Below are 17,742 nucleotides of genomic sequence, written 5' to 3'. Positions count from 1 at the left end.
TTTGAGTTATTTTCTTAGAAACAAATTGTTCAAAAGAGCAGACTTGAATTTTGAATTTCCCTTACTTTTTCATGCATAAAAACCAGACACAAAAGGATGTCAACATTTTCTCACTTCATGAGAAACAAATTTCCAAATTCAAAAGAATTAATGACACGTAAAAATCAGTCAACGCATTTAATGAGGTGCATTGTCCCATTAATTAAGCATTCCGCCCGCTTCCTCTCTCGCAGATTCCTCAGATACGCGAGGAACAACAATTATCAAACGTGAGTCTTTTTGTGCACTGATGAAAAGACTAACAGAAATTCGTGCATAAAAGGTTAAGGGAAATTATTCTCTTTTATTTACTGCGAACGACCGAGGATAGGAAGAAATGACAGTGTAAATATTGTCTGATACAATACATGAAATGTTTTATCTACCGGCAGTGATTTTTTGTTGTTAAGGTCCCAAGCGGTTCAGATTAAAAGTGCACATCTTTTATTTACTGTTTGACGGAGGAAATGTTTAACTGTCGACACGAGTGTCCTTTTGTTGCAACACAACCAAGGACTCACATCACGAACGTATTCCTCTTATCTATTGCCCGATGCATAAATGTTAACTTCCCAGGAAAAGAGCTCATGCTAGAATATATTCATGTAGCACAGACTAACGGCATTTTTTCAGTTATGCTAATATATGTTTTTTGGAAGTCTGAATGCTGAAATGAACGGTCTTGCCCAAACCCATTTACAAACCAAACCTGTGCTAATGTGAGGCTCCTTCCGTCTCACCCCTAACCACCCGTCGATTGACCCGGTTCCATGTCACTTGCCTCAAAACAAATGTATCGCGTAACAGGTTGCAAGCTGCGTCAGCCGCGGGTGGCAAACACTACTGACGGAGCGGGAGGGAGGTGAGATTCTTGAAAAGTTCAGAATCATTACAAGGGAAATACCCGAGTAGCTGTTTCCACTAACCGTCCCCCCTCCCCCCCCAACACTGTTTATCTCCCACCGCTGCTGTCAGGTTTTCTTTTAATCTGCCCTCTTTCAAGAGACAGGTCTAGTACTTTTTAATTTTCTGTAAAAGAAAACTATTGAGTCGTCTTTGTCTTTCCGTCCGCACTTTTTCTGTCCGCCTTCCGATCTTAAAATCTACTAAGGCTAGAGGGCTGCAAATTGGTACGTTGATCATCCACCCTCCAGTAATCAAACACACCAAATTGCAGTCCTCTAGCCTCAGTAGTTTATATTCTATTTAAGGTTAAAGTTAGCCATACTCGTGCGTCTGGCAACGCTATAGGACAGGCTACCATCGGGCCGTGGCTGAAAGCTTCATGGGACGCGGCTCATACAGAAAACTCGATTGCGCCGAAGAAACTTCGGCGCATTTTTTACTTGTTTGAGGAAGAGCTCAAATTTTTCAAATTGTCTTTATCTTCTTTTCCATAGCTTCTGGATTACAAAAGGGCACAGGGTTGTCCGTCGCAATGATGTTGGTGACAGACATCATAACAGAACACCACTAAAACACTGAATTCTCCCTTCCTCCATCTCAAACTCAAATCAACTCTTCCTTTGCCCATATAATTCAGCTATCCATGATATTTCGCTAAAATTCATTATTAACGTTGTACGTCAACTGTTGGAAAAACAATTAACAGACAGGCTGGGATGAATACGAGACTTCTGTCCAATACCGCTGGCGGAAGTAAGCTCCTGCCGGTGAGACCAAATAAAAAACTGACAATTTCTTATCCGTTCCTGCATGAGGTCAGTGACCCCAAATTAGACTTTTCCATTATTCTCTAAACCGTTTTCCAAATCAATTTCCTTCTCAAAAGAGCCTGTAAAGTTTGCAAATGTCATTATAGCTCAAAATGCAAAAATCTCCGGTTATGATGAACCGTATCACTCACATACTGACCCTAAGCTTCCTTATGTTTCCTTGTTTGTTTTGTATTTTGCCCGTTTAAAAAAAAACTGGCTGGCAGGGAGAAATTTTTCTATTCGTGTTGTTCTACATTTAAAAAAACACGACGTTGGAATCTAAGCTTAGAAAACGAATTAACATCAAGAATCAATGATATAAATTAATGCGTCCATGCTGTGTAGTCACCTAGTCTTGCTCTGAACACTTCATACCGAAATGTGACCTACTAGTCTACCTTCTTTTTGAAATTATGGAAAAACTGCGCGAAATTAATTCCCTTTATTATGAGTCTCGGAAAACCCTGTATTTCGCTAAACTTTATGACATCTTTCTATTTTCTGTCACTAAGAAAAAGACACCGTCGGATTAAAAATCAAAAAACATATGTAACATGAATAGTTTGCCAGTTTCGTGCTTTCTATAAATATCAAAACATAGCTGTAGACCCCGTCCAGATTATCGCTAGATTATTAAGAGGGTTCCTGAGTGTGTGGCCTTCAATGGCTAATAACAGGAACCATTTCCTTTAATGATCCTTATTACTAGTTACTAGGTCAAGCATAATTGCTGTACCTCATACATTTCTTTCTCTCTTTCTGCGCTCGAGTCTAGAGTGAATTAAAAGTACACCAACACGCACACGTGCGTACACACTATCTATATATATATATATATATATATATATATATATATATATATATATATATATATATATGTATATATACATACATATATGTATATACATACACACACATATATACATATATATATGTATATATATATATACATATTTATATATATATATATATATATATATATATATATATATATATATATATATATATATATATATATATATATATATATATATATATATATATATGTATATAAGAATACATGTGAGCACATGTGTGTGAATATATTACAGTTATTGTTTCATACAACTAAAATGTCAAACAAAGGACATAAAATACAAAAGAAAAACTATGTTTAAATTCATGGGTTTGCAAGACAAAATCATTAAGAGGTCACAAACTAAAAGGAGCGTCTGCCCTACTCCCCTGTCCCCTACCACATTTCAATTTTCTTTCCATCTCTCGCTTCAGGAATTGTGTTCCAGTCTTGATCAGTCAAAAACTGGTCCTTCGAACATTCTCAGTTATTTAAAGCTATGCTGTTTTTGTTTTTTAAAAGCCGTCTGGTATATTCTTCCAGGATTAATTTGAACTAGATAAGGAGACTTGATGTGTTTTAGGTATAACAACTGCCTTTATTTATTCATTTATCTATTTGTCTATTCATGCTTTCCCGAGTTTATGACCTATGAAGGCACCTGACATACGGGTGTGTCTGTTTGTCAGCAGTTAGGGTCACAAAACGGTTTAGAATGCACACTGACCCTGGAAAATTTTCCTTCCTGTGGGATTATTGCTCTTATTACTTTACGCGTGATTAAAAATGCCATTTGAATATACGGAGTTTGAACGCATACTAAGGAAGAATGCTTCAGTCTCCCAATAATAGCCTATAAGATTTTAACGTAGAGTTTATTTCTGAAATAAACAACAGATTATAAAATCAGTATAAAGATGTCTCTAACCGTGCCGCAGCACGCAGAAAAGGGAGGTCTACCGGATCCTGCTAGGAATTTTCACAACCAAAGAATCTGAAGAGAGGTTATGCATACAGAATTATATCTCTTTTACAGGTGGATTTCAAGGAAAATTAGTGATGATAACCTATCACTCTCAGTATTACCTTGAGAGTCAAGTGCGAACTGTAGTTTTACTACAACAAATTTTGTGTTAGTGAAAATATTTGCTTTCTGAAAGCTTTCGAGTAACTCTCTGCGACTGTTTGACCGTGGGTACGCATAAGAAATTGGGGGTATTTTCGTCTTAAATCTTATGAAAAAACGAGGAAAAGTCTTCATGCATAAATTACCGAAGAACAAGATACATATTAATCATGGATGTTAATTTGTCAGAAAAAAAGTTTCAAACCTTAATTGTATTAGGGATTAGGCAGTTGACCCGTTTAAAATTTGCAAACTCTTTTTCCCGCAATAATCATAAAGTTAATTACCTAAACAAACGAAGTTTGGAAAATGTTATTCATCTGTGACTGATTCTGTTAGATTGTTCGTTGTTTACCATTCAAGCGGATAGAGCGCAAATTTACAACTGGCTATCAATGAAATTTGGTTGAGGCGCGGGTTAGGGGCCGAGGGAGAGTCGATCACATTTCGAAATGATCCGGAACCCAAAGCGGTTTCATGTTTTTGATTATTTTTTTCTTGTAGGTGGGGGCAAAGGTAGGGGGTATGTGCCCACAGTCTGCTTTCTATTTTTGTGTACGTATGATGGGGTGAGGGCGGGGGGGAAGAACAGGGTGCTTTGTCTGTTACGGTTATTTGAAGTTTACGTTATCCATTGCTAATTGAACTTACTTATTTAACCTAATTCCTTCAAAATTTTGCTTTGCCTGTAATCAGTGCGTTCATTAGGAGAGGGAGCTTTAAGAAAAATTACTACAGTATTACTAAATTGGGAGCCAGTATGAGAGTTAATCAATAACTCGGCAATAATTTAGAAACTTATAAATGAATGTTGGCACTTGCTATAAGAAGTTCTTGCCAATGCCCTAAAACAATTTTTTCTTTTATTTCAGAGGACATTTAATGCTTCTCTTTACAGGTCGTCTAGTGGCTTGCAATATAAGAAAATGAAATGCATATTCCATTATAATTCTTATTATAATTAATATTCAGAAAGATCGAGTATTCATATTAAACAATTACACCCAAAGGAATACTTGTATAAGGTGAAAATAAAAACAGAAAGAAATTTAAAAAATCTAAGGCGATGAGATATAGAAAAGGAAAAAGGCCGCACGTATTAACAACATGTGGCCTTGAATCCTGAGTCTTCAACAAGTTTCACAAGAGATTTTATCACGACCCTTAATTCCTCTTCGAAGATCACTTCGCTCATCTGCCAGACTTCATCTTGAAAACCAAACGGCACAGATTGAGCAATATTTTTTGCTTGTGTTGCTCATTGCGTAATGCCACATTTTAAAATGCAGAAGACATCATGCAATAAAGCGTGAGTGATATAAATCGTATAATCTAAAGTAAAGAATGTCGTCTGATTGTTGGCATACACAAAATGCTTCAGTGGATATGAAAGGAATTGCCTTATCAAACGATAAGAAATTTATGTCACAACGAAGGCATTTTCTTAAAAACTCAAATACAGCTTTATAAAAACAATGATCATTAAACGAAAACCTGAGAAACTAACTCATAATCCTGTCAGTCACAGAAAATGTATCAAAACATTTCCAATGGAAGCTTAATAAACCAATTACTTAGTTATGAAATTTACCCAAAGCTCTGAGTAATTTTCCTGAGACATGTACTTAATTGTCATCAGGATGGAGAGGACTTCTTAAGCAGGAGATATTATCACCACTAAAACCAATATGAAGATTCGATCACAGAAAAGTATAACCACCGCTTAGAAATATGCGTGGCGCTCAGTTTTTAACTGACTCGGGGTATACTCCTTACGAATTGCATTGTGACTAAAGAACAACAAAAAATTAATGATAGAATGAACTAGCTTTTTGGTTCTCACTCCATTCTCCAATCTGCGATGTCTAAAAGCAAAAATAATAATAATAATAATAATAATAATAATAATAATAATAATAATAATAATAATAATAATAATAATAATAATAGCTATTTTTCCGACCTAGGACCTATCTTCAATATTTCCGATATAAAATCACAGAGCAATTCAAGTGTACGGACAAAGATAAAGGACCATTTTTTCACTCAGATAAAAACATCCCTCTGACAGACACAAGAACGAACGCCTGTACGGTGAAGGGCACCCATCAGCCACGTTTCTACTCGGACAGCGCAAGCACGAATTCGGATTTTCGCGAAGCGGCAAAAAATTGCAAAATAATTAGCCCTTGCAAAATGAGCATTCCTTTCAGCTAATGAACATAATGTTAATTACCACTGCGCATATGATCAAGATCATAAATTCAATGCAAATGAATTTTGATGCCAAACACGTCTGCCATTTATTTTCCAATATATCGGTGCAACGGGAACAGGAAATATTGTGAATTAGTTCATAATTAGTATATACTTGTCGGAGCAGTCTTTATTTGATTATATACATGAAAAATATCTAATGCTTAATGTTTATATTTACTGGCTAGTCGTGACTGTTAAAACCTTTCCTGAAAAAGACAAGCAGTTAAGTCAATAGAAAGAGTTGAAAACTGAAAAAGGGCGATTATACCAAGAAACACGAAAATAAGTAAACAAACTGAAAATTTAGGGAAAGGCAATCACGGATATCAAAGAACAATGACAGGTTTCTTGATTACTAAATCAAAATATTCCATTACCACAATTTCACAATACATCCTTGAAGTTGTGACGTGTTTCATATGCAGGGAATATTAACCGCAAGGATAATATCCACTGCAGGATATATTTCTGAGTTCTGACGAAAGAATGATCGCAGATCATGAATTTTTTACGCTAACAGAAACTTTCCACCATTATAATCCCATTTTTTTTTTTCGTAGCCAATGCATCAGATATACATGATGTTGTAAGCTGATGAACGTGGTCTCATCTTGTAATAGTAAAAATTCCCTATAAATAATTTTCGTACCAACTTCAAAACGTATATCATTTGAAAAACGAATTCGCACCAACTAGTCTCGGGACCAAATAATATCCGCTCCTAATAAGTAGTGTAAATCCCTTTGAAAGTTCCCGAGCTATTCCTCAAGCACAATATATATCAGTCAAGCTAAACCTTATCCTCTGGTCTACTTGGGATATGGGGCTGAAAGACACCAGTAAGCCAATAACCAAAACCAATCAAGGCTCTAAGCTTTCGCCAGTCAGATTAAAACACTCGCATACATAAGCACACACGCACACACAAATACACACACACCGAGGAAATCATGAATTAAAGGGTGCGGAAAAAGCTGCTCAAGGATGTGGATTACTGTATATATATATATATATATATATATATATATATATATATATATATATATATATATATATATATATATATATATATATATATATATATATATATATATATATATATATATATATATATTACTGTATGTATATGCATTCTCTATTTCATGAACATTGTCTCTTGCTAACGCATGCGCATGAATCTGCACTCTGCACATGCGCATGATTATTCTTCCCGCTTCCCTTGGCGCGAGTTGTACATCTCGCAGTACCCTCTCCGTGTTTACCTGTTTGCTGTGTGGAATAAAGCAACTTATGACTCGTGATATTATTTCTCCATCCCTGCAACATTCAGTCTTCTCCTACGAGACATCATCACATATAACCAAAGGATTTACAGATTACAAAAGAGATTCGCAATATTTTTGACGGCACAGAAGCTTAAAAGAACAGGTTACAAGATTGTGCTCAGGCGGAAAAATGAAGAAATGCCTCTAAGTATTAAAAATGAAACTATAAATAAACACAATTCAAGAATTTGCTCTACATGAAGAAATCGAGCAAATCATTTCAAGATTTACACACAAAGATAAATTTTTTTCTTTCTTTCCTCCCGTTCGGTTTATTTTCACTGTATTTTGCTGCATTTTCTCACTCTGCCTTCGATAAAAACTACAAGGCTGAGAAGATAACCTAAATAATATCTTATCATTTGACTTTTGTATTTAGTAAATATATTCAACAGTTTTATTTGTTTTGTAATAAATACAACTACTCTTTGTGAACATACAGCATTAATAGGCGGTAAAGGGCTTAACAGTCTTTGTGTAAGTACAAAAATAAAGGAAAATACATTAACTTATAATATAATCATTCATCCACCTTCGGGTTCACTAATTCAACAGCCTTCATCTCTCTCCTTATCCGGTGTCCCAGACACATTAAGGTTTCACTTACAAATGTTCCCTCCGTCTTTACTTACCTACCGGCCTTCAATCTTTACTTATCCCTTCAATCCTTACTTCACGGCCTCCTCAATCCTCACTTATAAAATCCCTCCAGCCTTTACTTATGAAATCTAATTCAACTCTTACTTCTAATATCCACACTAAAATATCCCATTTAGTATTTATTTTCAGAACAGCTGTCAGTCCCTACATATAAGGTTCCCTTCAGTATGCGGAATATCTTCCTCTGCCTTTCCCTAGCCAACACATTCAAACTTCACTTTGGAAATCCCCTGAAATCCCCTGAAATCTGCACAGATCAAATCCCCTTAGGTCCTTAGTTATGAAATCTCCTTAAGATTTTCCTTGACGAATCTCAAAGTCCCTATCTATCCCGTCCCCTTTCTCTGTATTACTTCACCTGCCATTTATTCTAGACTTCCTCTTAACATGCCTCTGTCAACTGACAGGCAGACAGACATGAGCAGGAAAGGTAAAAATCTTCAGCACATTTGTTCAGAGCGTCGCACAGCCATGAGAAACCTAACAGAGGGAAACCCGTCATGAACTCGACAACAGTTTCCGATAAACGTTATGTTAAGCATCCTCATAACTTCTGCTAAAGGCAAAATTTTTAATTTTGTCATGGCAAAATTTTTATTACTTTTTTGTCATCTAAATGTGATATAAATTTAATGCTATGCATGTGAGAAACTGTTGAATTTACCTGGTACTTCCTGAAGTAAAAATAGTGATTTTTTTACCCGAATTGAGCAATTTCAACTCTGTATACTGTATTTTATTACACAGAGGTGATGGGTTCTAAATTAGAGAAGCTCTATATAAATTTAATGCTATGCATGATAGAACTGAAACTGTTGAATTTGAAACTGTTTTTATGGGAGAAAATTGAACTGGTGATTTTCTAATCATTATGAACTTTTGAAAGAATATTCATAAATATTATTGTTTTGTCATTTTATCTTGGCTATGAATTTACTTTCCATTATTGTGTTTTCATATATATTTTTGGGAGTTTTCTATCATGTTTGATTCTTCAACAGATGTCTGTGGACAGATGGACTGTATTTGAATAACATGTGGTAGACTGTTTTTTGACATGACTAATTATTGATTCCATGAGCTTACATATGCTTTATCAGAAGTGTTTTGCATAGTTTATATATATTTCATTTATTATGCATTTTAATCTTTGCTTTGTTTTATTCATTTCTTGTTGGGTTATATAATAAATATTTTTATAGAAATATTATGCGTTTCTTTATGGTCCATTTAATATGAGAATGAATTCTGAAAACGATGAGATATATATAGAAAGATAGAGAAAATATGTATATATACGCCTCCGTTTCATGATTAAAGATCGTTATATGTATATATATATATATATATATATATATATATATATATATATATATATATATATATATATATATATACATATATATATATATATATATACATATATATATAAATATATATATATATATATATATATATATATATATATATATATATATATATATGTACATTTAGTTTCAAGATGCATTTGAAGTACACCATTTACTATGTGGGATGACAGGCCAAGATTTCACTCTCTCACTCTCTCTATTGATTAAAGAGTCTTACTGCGACCTATTGCCGCTCCCAACCGGGTGCTGTCTGATGAATTTTCATTAAAGTTCACGGAGGATTATCAACCAACGGAGTTTGGAATTTACTGGCGTTCACCTACTCTGGTACTGACCACACCCAACATCCTAAAAAAAAAAAAAAATGGAGGAAAATTTTTAGGAGTAATAACTAAATAGAATCTTGAAATAAGAATACAGTGCCCAGAACTATAATCATCTCTACCGGACAAAATTATCTTTAGATTCGAATTTATGCTGAATCCTCAACGGACGGAATCCCTTTCAAATTCGGCATTCTGATAAGACCTTTCGTCAATCCTTACATTAACGGTGTTGCTCTGGGAAAGGTGAAATAATTAGAATAACATTCTAAAGTACGACCACTTCTAGTAAGATTGCTTAAAACAAAGCGATGCACTAAGATATCTGAAGATTTCTAATAATGATAAAATCTTGACGCTATGATAACAAGAACGATCTTAAAATTATATTAACTAACTGCAGCCTATAAGAATAATACCAGACAAAAAAAGTGTACTAGAAGAAGAAACTTATCATTATGAGTCTATAAAAAAAAGTAACAAAGATAAAAGCAATTCAAACTTATAAATCAGAATTCTGAAGGGAAAGATTGTGAAAGTCTAAACTCAACCAGTAGAGTTTGCAAGCATGTAGACGACCACACTGTCAGGAAGCTCAACATTATCAGGCATTTTTTTTATTACTAATCCTGTACTGTACACTGGTCTCTGCATTTACAGAAAATAATGAAAGTAGATAAGGGGACTAAGTAGTCCGTCCCACGGGCCTGTTCATATAAGGGAAACAGTGAAAGAAGAGAGCGGGGTTGACTAATTAACTCTCAAATAAAAAAAATAAAACATCTAAGTATCGGCACCCTTGTTTGGGGAGCGCTTGGGGGCCATAGCAAGGGGGCAATGCCTGATGGTCTTGCCTTTTGTGAGGTGGTCTCACTGGCCCTGGATCCTTGCTTTTGTAATAACAGAGAGCCGGCAAAAATAATTTACTTCCTCTTCATCATTGTTATTTTCCTCTTATTTCTCATTTCAAATTCTAGCATTGGGGTTAATTATTAGTTGTTTGTCAAAGACTATCTTTATCTTAAAATGCAGACAGAAGTATCTCGAAGTTGAAATTCTAAAAAATCTATAAATTATAATAACATCAAAAGGTATATTAAAACTCTACTTAGCAAAAGATTGTTTGCATCAAATTTCTGGCAAAAATATCTTTTGGCAACAAGAATTCTAGCAGCGGGTTCCCAATAACAATTCCAGCAGAGCTATCCTTCAGACAGACCTCCAGCACTGGCATCTTGAAATCTGAATGTCAGCAGAATTGCCTTTGCAAGAGGATTCTGGCAAAAGGTTGCTGTAATCCCAATTACCATTGAGGAGGCATTTCAGCAAAAGATTCATGGATTCAGAATCGAAGCAGAACTTTCGATAGTCAAGACTTAAAACACTCAAAGCGACAAAAGAGCCAAATTAACCACGATCGCAAGGATGTCCGCGTGGGTGTGTTCGTGTGTGTGTTGGCACGAGTTTGTGTTTGCACGAGTAGGGTGGGAGGAGGCGAGCCACCGATAAAGCATGAATGGAACAAAGTTCTTGCCTGAAAGCATTAACTGATGCTTGAAAAGCAAAAGCAATCACGCTGCTTGAATAACTACCGGTTGGGTGAATCACTCAGAGACTTGATTGCACGATTAGAGCAAATGGATTAGTTGCGAACCTGGAAGAGGAGAATGCTCGTGGAGATGGACAGCCATTTAATGGACTGCCGGAGGAAAGGGACAATGAGGTGATGGTAATCATAAACGACCTTCTAAGTAAATATATAAAGCAGAGGAGGGGAAGAGCAATATTAACCCAACCATTATATAAATAAATACATACCTAAATGCATATTCAAATGCGTGAATAAACGCGAAAACGCTTGGCACGGAGCTTCTGACTGTTATTTTCCTGTGGTATTCGCACATACATACGTGCACACACACACACACACATATATATATAATATATGTAAATATATATATGTATATATAAATAAATAAATATAATATATATATATATATATATATATATATATATATATATATATATATATATATATATATATATATATACAAATATATTATATAAATATATATATATATATATATATATATATATATATATATATATATATATATATATATATATATATATATATATCTTTGTGTGTGTTTGTATGGTTGTGCCCTTACGTCTACTGCTTTTTCTTTATTCATGACGTTTTTGTTTTCCAATATGAATTTCACTCGTACTTCTAGAATTTCCTTTGCCGTTCTAGTTCCGAAAGGCGAAGTGGATCATAATTCACCATAAATTAAAATATTACAAACTCTGAGTTTATTCTAATCGAACTTCCCTTCCTTAAAAGCGGTCTGAAAAATAGTCCTGCATACCAACATGAGACTAATATATACAAACGGATACTGAAAACCGCTTTTTAAAATCCTTGTCAGCAACTTGTTCATAAAATAAAAACACTCACCTTTATCACAGGAACTCCGACTGAGTGACCACCAGTCTTACCTGGAAAAGAAAATACTAATCAATACCCAAGGCGAAAAGATTTCATTTTCGTCAAGAGAAAATACTTTACTCAAAATGAGAATAAAAATAAGAGATGGGAAACAAATCTGGAGTATGAAAGATCTGTCACTGTTTGTGAAAGCAGAGGAAATCTTGACGTACCCTACGGAATAATCATAAGAGATATATGCCAAAGGCGCTGAATCACAGAAAAAACGTGTATTGCCTCTGGCTAATAGTGGACTTTTCATGTTTATTTCTTATCTCTCAGGCATTCCGGTTTTAAAACAACCGTAGTTTTTCCGTTCATCTTTTTTGTGGTTTGATAAAACGGTGAGAATTGACGTGTGATATAAATATGTGGCTTTTGCTTCCATAAAAGATAAAAGAGGAGACGTGGCCGATAGATGCTTGTAGGTGGGAAACCCAGTGCCGTTGTCTAGCCCAGGCTTGAAACACAATGGATGATGTGGAAGACGAAGGGTAAATAATGAGTCTTAACCCCGAAGGAAAAGATGGCACTGTTTACACAAAGAAAATCACATATACATGAATATATAAACAAATCCGGATATGCTTCACCGTAATCCGTACAGTGACAATACACACGTTATAAATAAATGTATAAATACGGAATATATATATATATATATATATATATATATATATATATATATATATATATATATATATATATATATATATATATATTTTTTTTAATACAGTATATCATAGTTTCCTCTGGTTTTTAATGTTTCTGAAACTGCAAATCCCTTGCCCAGTTTTGTTATTAATGCTAACTGTGCAAAATGCACCTGTTCGATTTAACACCTGTTCGACCAAACGTGGCTATAAGCACTTGTCCGATCTATCATTTGTTGAAGTCAAATTTTGCAGACTTTTGTCGATATTAATGTCATTCAGGGCCAGTTCTCTTCGCCGATGCGGACAAAAATCCCGATAGATGGATGACTGCCAGAAACTCGTTGCAGAAATGTACGATGCCTCCCTCAAATGGCTTTGTTGGTGTTGAACATTTACTCCTCTTGCTCTGGATATAGTAGAGTACAGGTACAGCAGTGGTACATGTATATTTTCCATTTACAATGGTTCCGTAAGAAATTGAAATAAATATATTTTAAAGATATGGCTTGGTGAACTATACTGTTATGTATAATTTTATATGATTTATATCAAGTTCTTAGCTATATATATATATATATATATATATATATATATATATATAAATATTGTATATATATGTTATATATATATATTTTATATATATATATATATATATATATCTAAAGGTCACAATTTTTGTTGTAGGAATCACTGACTTATGTTTTTAAGTAGACAGAGCAGTGGTGTGTTTTCCATTTATTTAAAATTGCTATATATATGAGTGTACTGTAGATAAAGCAGTAACTGCTTCAGCAACTCTATCTGTAGGAGCAAACGCAAGAACAAGTAGCATACAATTTTTAGATGAAAATCTCCATCAGCGTCAGATCTTCTCTAAAGCCGAAATTCACAAACTTTTCTACATAAACACTGACTCAAATGTAAAACGCAACATTTACTATCTCGGGCTCAAAATCAGTTTCTATATAAAAACGGTTAATTTGCTTCCTTCCTGCTCGGTAAAAGGAAAGGTATAACCATTTTTCATGCCATGAACAGTAACAAGATGATTAAAGATAAGTGGTACTGACCTGAAAGGGCCATACACACAAAACGTTTGTACTGCAAGTACACATAGATTTTCTGAGTAGAAAAAGTTAACATCCTATCCTCCACTTCTGAGTAAAAAAAAAAAAAAAAAGAAAAGGCTCAATTCTGGTTTGTTTTCGTATGCTCCTCATAAAATACTAAATCGCGCCTAAAAATTAACTGCAGCTAACATACACTGTTAATCTTGACGTGCTCGACGGATGGCTCGCATTCAAGGTCTTCATAATATATCTCAATGCTACTTGTCTGCGGCAGAACGGGAGCGGCGACAATCTTTAACGCCGATGATGCGTTTAGATTATAAAAGGAGAATCTCTTGCAGTGTTATGCGTCGGTCTTCACTTTCATTGAAAACTGGAGCACTCGGTGTTCATAGGATCTCCTGCGTAATTATATTCACACGAAGTTGCACTAATATCGCCATCAACTGTGATATAGCGACCTTTACACTTGTCTGCAAAATGCTGGCATATCCAATAAATCTTTGTTCTCATTGGCTTATTTCCAATGTATAAAATCTTTCAACTAATAGCCCGGACTTGTCTTTCTCTCTTTGTATAAATTCTACCGTTTCTCTTGGTAGGGCAGCTGTTTTAAAATAATAATTCCTTATTGTGCATGACTTGAATACACCATTAGCTCGAGCAATTGTTGAAACGAACAAGTGCGTTTCGAACACTTACCATCGAACGACTCTCCTCAAACAACCGTCCGTAAATCCAAACAAGTAAAAAATGCGTTGAAATTTCTTCAGCGCAATCGAGTTTTCTGTACAGCGTATAATGCTGTATGAAACTTTCAGCCACGGCCCATGAAACTCTCAGCCGACCGTGGTGGCCTGTGGTGTTTCGGTGCCAGACGCACGATCATGGCTAACTTCAATTTTAAATAAAATAAAAACTACTGACGCTGGAGGGCTGCAATTTGGTATGTTTGATGATTGGGGGTGGATGATCAACATACCAATTTGCACTCCTCTAGCCCCAGTAGTTTTTAAGATCTGAGGGAGGACAGAAGAAGTGCGGACGGACAGACAAAACCATCTCAACAGTTTTCTTTTACAGAAAACTAATAAAACGCAGCTAAACGGGACACTTCTGATATTTGACGCTAACCCTGAAACATCCGACAGTGTGCTGCTTGGAGAGAAAAAAAAATTATTATCAAGTAAAAAAACCAAACATCATTCATCAAACGTCTGCAATAAACTTTCAAGGTCTTCAAACCTTTTAAATCCTTTCGGATGCAATTCTTTGCGAAAACTCACCTCGTTTGATCTAACATTCTCCAACTTGAGGATATTCATTTACTTTAATACTGAAATACAAAAAAAAACTAATTTTAAGCCCTAAGTAAAACCTAATCAACCTGAGACTAAAGTGACCTATGAATGAGGTCATAGGCCTGATACATGCAATTTCGGACGCAGTAGACTTCCGGGGTGAGCTACAATTCCACAAAGGGCAGCCATCGGTCACCATATGAATCCCTATACATTTCAAATGAGATGATCAAATTAAATGCTTTTGGAAAAAGGATTCTCTCTCTTTCTCTCATCTGCTGAGAAGAGCCAGTTAGAACCCCTCCTCTCTCTTCTCTCTGAACTCATCTCTGAGAAGAGCCTGTTTACTTGTCAACATTTATTTTTCCTACGACTATCTATTTAGCGTAACATGAAACAAAAAAAGTTCCTCAGATTTGGATTCTGAAAAAATATTATATCATTTATAAAATATCTTCTCACCTGTTTACTTGTCAGCATTTATTTTTTCCTACTACGTATCTATTTAGCGTATATATGAATAATATATATATGCAGATTTAAATTCCTAAATATAAATTAAGGATCATATATCATTTATAAAATATCCTCCACAGAATATCATCTATTATATATATAAAATACAAACATATATATATATATATATACATATATATATATATATATATATATATATATATATATATATATATATATATATATATATATATATATATATAGTATATATATATATATATATATATATATATATATATATATATATATATATATATATGTATGTGTATGTGTATGTGTGTATAAAGTTTATCAAACCACCGTGACATTTATATTCACAGACATAAAACTACAAATGTCGTTTAATATCCAATTCGCTCTAGCTCGGAAATAATACCGATGGGGAATTATTCTTGGGAGATTCGATCCCTTGACAGCAATATAACCATCTCAACAGGTTGGTGAAGAGTGCTTAATTCAGATGTGTTCGGTAGGAGGAAGAGAAATAAGACCTAGAAACTGCTTGACAGATGGAGTGGAAGAAGTACAGCATTTAAGAAGAAAGGCCTTTAAGTTCAGGAAGCGCAAGGGGCCACGCAAGATAGGGGTGAATGTCAAAGCGCTTTCGGTGTTGTGCAGGTCACTGTACAGTGGGTTCATCTAAGGTTCAGTGGTCTGAGTATAACTATGTCTGTAGTCAGTGACCATTATTTCCGAGACATAATATATATATATATATATATATATATATATATATACATATACATATATATATAGTTATATATATGTATACATATATTTATAAATATACATATAAATATATATAATATTTATAAATATATATTTATATATTATTATTTACATTTAAATAAATTTATATTTATACAATCAAAATTTAAATAAATATATATATTTATATAAATATATATATATATATATATATATATATATATATATATATATATATATATATATATATATATATATATATATATATATATGTTAACATTTAAGCGAACTAACTAATTGCTGGCCTGTGAAAAGGTGTGTCAGGTGCAGGTGGCCTTTATGTTGACGTTGGTATTTTCCACAGTTAGAAACAGCGGATATCTGACGCGTTCATTTGTGCCCTCTGATCATGGCTAAGATGCCTGGAGACAACGTGACAGATTGATGGAAGCTTTGTGATATCTGTGGGGTCAAAAGGCCGAGTCCTTCGAACACAGAACCCGACGGTGTCGTCACGCTTCAAGGGAGGGGTTATTAAGTGAGTGTGTGCATTTGTGCACACTCTAATGTATATTTATAGAGGAACCATACAATGGGACTTCACTTCGATTTACAGCTGGTGTGATTCGCTACAATGTGAGGAACGGTTTCCATGGGGCCATAGAATGTGGGTAAGATAACAGTTCATTAACACTTATAACTTTTTCAGACACTATGTGGAATAACCATTTTGTGCTGCAGTGAAACCCCTCTGTTCTCCATTATGCATTTTTCCGTTTTGTTCTCCATTATGCATTTTTCTGTTTTAGGAGTCTATTTTTTCAGGATTTAATAGAAGTTGTTTCCTTTAACAGGAATTCTGGGTTCGTCTTGTAAGGACGAATATTTTGGAAGTGGTGTTCTTTTAACATACTCTATCGCATTTATGTCGGTCTAGAATAATTATGATCTTTTTATTTTGTTTGGTGACCAGGGTGTTAGTCACCAGTCTTGGTTGGTCTAGAATCATTAATCCGGTTGATTGTGAGTCTGAGTTTCCTCTAGTTATGAATTCCATTTTTATGGGGTGTGAAATACTCCATTTCATGACCGTAGCTTTTGCAGAAATATTTTTGTTAAATTTGCAAATAAAGTCTAGTTTTGTATCCAGGCATTTCATTCCAGTAGGAATTTGTTTGAGGATAGATACAGTGAGAGAAGTCGACGAGAGAGAAAGAATGTGCTGATCCAAAGCTGGCCAAATCTACCGGAGGATCTCAGGGATGTAAGACGATATGGCACTGTTCTTAAAACAGATGTAGCAAGAGATTATGACCCTATTTGACATTCTGAAGGGCATAACATA

General features: G+C 34.5%; 1 protein-coding gene across 1 annotated transcript in view; it reads right to left on the bottom strand.

Moving 5' to 3' along the window:
• LOC136831103 (connectin-like) overlaps positions 1-17,742 on the bottom strand; it is a 509,620-nt gene that overhangs the window by 338,163 nt on the left and 153,715 nt on the right.

This window comes from Macrobrachium rosenbergii, chromosome 48 (genome assembly GCF_040412425.1).
Source record: "Macrobrachium rosenbergii isolate ZJJX-2024 chromosome 48, ASM4041242v1, whole genome shotgun sequence".
Classification (NCBI taxonomy): Eukaryota; Metazoa; Arthropoda; class Malacostraca; order Decapoda; family Palaemonidae; genus Macrobrachium; species Macrobrachium rosenbergii.
The sequence above is the reverse complement of the archived record's forward strand: the minus strand, read 5'-3'. Positions and strand labels throughout refer to the sequence as shown.